This window comes from Fukomys damarensis, unplaced genomic scaffold, assembly GCF_012274545.1.
Source record: "Fukomys damarensis isolate Sample0158 unplaced genomic scaffold, DMR_v1.0_HiC HiC_scaffold_73766, whole genome shotgun sequence".
In the NCBI taxonomy this organism is placed as follows: domain Eukaryota; kingdom Metazoa; phylum Chordata; class Mammalia; order Rodentia; family Bathyergidae; genus Fukomys; species Fukomys damarensis.
The window spans coordinates 50,499-54,026 of record NW_022974678.1 but is presented as its reverse complement, the minus strand read 5'-3'; the positions used below and the strand labels follow the sequence as shown (position 1 = coordinate 54,026).

At 42.2% G+C, this 3,528-nt stretch overlaps 1 pseudogene; it reads right to left on the bottom strand.

The window, feature by feature from the left end:
- Window positions 1-1,512: 1,512 nt before the first annotated feature.
- LOC104874439 lies at window positions 1,513-2,813 on the bottom strand (annotated as a pseudogene).
- Between the last annotated feature and the right edge of the window lie 715 nt (window positions 2,814-3,528).

Here is a 3,528-nt window from a genome sequence, read left to right as displayed (position 1 = left end):
TCCTCCTCCTCCTCCTCCTCCTTCTCCCCCTCCTCCTCATCCTCCCCCTCCTCCTCCTCCAACTATTATATGACCAGTATAGTTTTTATGAAGTGTTTTTTGAAAAAAAATGAGCCAAAAAAGGAGCACCCGAGGAAAGGCTCATTGGGGGTAAGGGGTGGCTGCCAAGCTGCTTCAAACTATAGTGAGAGAGGGTGAGACCAACTGGGGTGAGGTTTGTAAAGGGCTGAGCAGTGGGGAGTTTATCTTGAGGGTTGAGAATTGGTCGTTACTGTGGGGCTGGCAACAAGGGGCAGGGTGATTGGATCATGTGGGTAGCAGGGTGGAGCAAAATGTTAGGTTTTGCTTCTCTAGAGGGCTAGGTTTCACCGACCCCTCCCTGCCAAATAACTTATTTCCATAAGCAGGAACCATTTTAGGAAGAAGAGCCATTTTAGAATGTAGGATCAGAATTTTAGATTTAACTTACAAAGTCTTGAGTTACGACCCAAATGCTAATCACTTGTGCTTCCAGATGGTCTCAGATATATTCAACCCTTAAAGATTTCTGGAAGAAGCATTACAACATCCTTTGCTGTGTGGGGTTAACTAAGAAATATCAGGCCAATGTCTTTCTCAGGATACTGAGATCTGCCTGAACATAGGAGAGAGAGAGACTTTGAAGGCTGTGTAGAGGAGCCTGAGCTTTCAATTGACCAACTTGAGTTACAACTAGCCATCTGGAATGAATTGCATTTGTAAGTCAAGGGTCTACTGTAATAAGAAGTAGCCTAGACATTTTAAAGATCATGATTCAACCCTTTCTCATCGATCTATGCCATTTATGTCTTTTCTTCTTCTTTCTTTTTCTTTTTATTTTTTGTGTGGTATTAAAGATTGAGCCCAGCAGCCTGTATGATCTAGGCAATTACTCTACCACTGAGCTACATCACCAGCCCGTTTTACTTTTTTATGGTGGGGGGGGTACTGGAAATCCAACTCAGGACCTTGCACTTGTCAGGCAGGCTTGGGGCCACTGAGCTAAATCCTCAGTCCTCCTTTTTACTTTTTACTTTGGGACAGACTCTCACTAATGTGCCCAGGCAGGCCTTCAACTTGCAGTCCTATCCTTGCCTCCTAAATACTGAAATTACAGGTATATGATTCACCAAATTTGGCAAGGCCATTATTATATGGGCAGCTTGAAAGATCGATTCTTTATTTTACTCATATTTTTTATATTCTTTAATTTAGCATATTTTTACCCTTAAATATAAATTCTTAACTCTAAAATCATTCCAGGCATGGTGGCACATGCCTGTAATCCCAGCACTTAAGAGGCTGAGGCAGGAGGATCACTGTGAGTTCAAAGCCAGCTTGCACTACATAGTTCAAGACCAGCCTGAACTACATAGTGAGACCCTGTCTAAAAACAAAACAAAACAAAAAACAGAAAACAACAACAACAACAACCACAAAAAGCTAAGATCATTTCTTCTGCACTTCTTCCCGTGTTATAACCACGGTCCATGCTCAATGCAGAGTCAGATTTGTATTTGCCAGCTCTCCGGATGCTTGCCTGTGAGTGGGCTCTTTCAACTGTGCCAGTCTGTCACTTTTTCGTGCTTCCCAGATGGAGTGAAAAAAATCCAAAGTAGTATTCAAAATTGTGCATCATAATCAGGTCCCTGGCCAGCAGCTCATTGGTCACCAGCAGATGGTGGATGTATGCACGAGTGTGATTCTTACAGTGGTAACAGCAATTTTCTTTTCACCAGGGGGCTAAAGTCCTCCTAGTACTTTTTTTTTTCCTTCAGATTGATTTCAAATGTTGTCATTTTTTTGTTAAAATCAGTTGTTTTAATTTTGTTTATTTGATCTCATATTTTATTTCTTCTTGTATCCCATTTTGTTGTAATAATGTCTCTTCAGGATTTGGCTGGTAATCCAAGTTGAATGTCAGGACACATCCCGTTCTGTCACTAGATAAGGAAAAAACCTCTCAGATAGGTCCACTCCTCTTTCGATACACTTGAGCACCTCATCTGGCCAGCTGACACTACAAATGAGGCTTGGTTTGTCCTCGGGCAGATCCACAGTCACTAATGACGCCTACTGCAGTCTGGTCTCCAGGGTTGTTGGATGCCCTGGAAAGCTGTCCAGAAGGAAGCTGCCTACAGGCCTCTTGGCTGACTCTCGTGCTGACCTGAGCTTCTCCTCCATCACATGTCCACCTTCAATCAGTGCAATGATCGTGCTTTTCTGAAGGATATCTGATTCTTCTTGTAGGCGCAGATGGTTGTCCAGAAACAAAAGTGATCGGTCTACAGACTTTCTTGCTCTTTTTAGGGAACTTGCTTCCTCCCAAAATGCCTCTCCATCTGAGAGGCACTGGAACCAGTCTGGCTCAAGGGCCCACTGAATTGCCATGAGCTTGCAAATGGTCATTTCTACTCTTCGGCCACCGCCCCGCATGGACACAGACTTATTTGTTACATAACCAGCTGGTCAGGGGCTGACTGGAGCATGCAGGGAGCATTATAGGAGTGGTTCTGGCCTGCCTATTAAGGTTCCAACTCCTTTCTTGTATTCAGCCAAGACTTCGTGGTGTTCTGCTGAGAAGAGCATAAACTGAGCCATGGCAGAAACCCCATGGATATTATGCAGAGTGTGCAGGGTCAGGTGTGGGGCTGAGCCTGTCTTGTGTACAGAAGGCAGCCTGGAATGTCCATCGTGTGGTCTCCTGTTTTGCCCAGGTTTTGTAGTTTTCCTAGACGACAGCCATTAACTACCTAGGTAAAATTTAGCTTTATCCTTAGGGATTCCTCTAGGTCCTACAAACTCTTCAAGTCTTTTGGGCTCTAGAACCCCCAAACTCCTCACAGATCATAACCATGTGTCCAGTTCATAGAACTTTTGGTCCTCCTGAACCTGGTAGATTTCTTTTTTTTTAAATTTAATTTATTGGTACATTCTAGGTAAATGGTATAGTTACATTCATTACTGGGATCTTGTACCTTTACATGCCGGGTCTTGGTTCTCATTTTTTCTCCTTGTCCCCACCCTCCCTTCACCCTCCCCTTCCCTACTCGCCTTCAAACACTTTAATTCCATTTTTACATTTTCCTGGGTAGATTTGATAGCAGCCATTATTTCTGGAGTGAGGTAAAATCTCAGTATTGTTTTAATTTGCATTTCATGAATGACCAGTGATTTTGAACAGTTTTTCATATATTTATTTGCTGTTTCTAATTTTTCATCTGAGAAGTGTCTTTTCATTCCAGATGCCCATTTTTGCATTGGGTCTTTAAATTTGAGGGGTCTGGTTTTTTTTTATTTTTTTTAGTCCTTTATATATTCTTGATAATAGTCCTTTATCTGAAGAGCTGGTAAAATTTTTGTCCAACTCTGTGGGTTGTCTCTCACTCTGTTGGTGGTTTATCTTGGTGTGCAAAAGCTTTTTAATAAGATGAAATTCCAGTTGTTAATCCTTTGTAGTATTTCCCATTTGTCTGGGTTTTGTTCATGAAGTCTTTGCCTACTTATTTA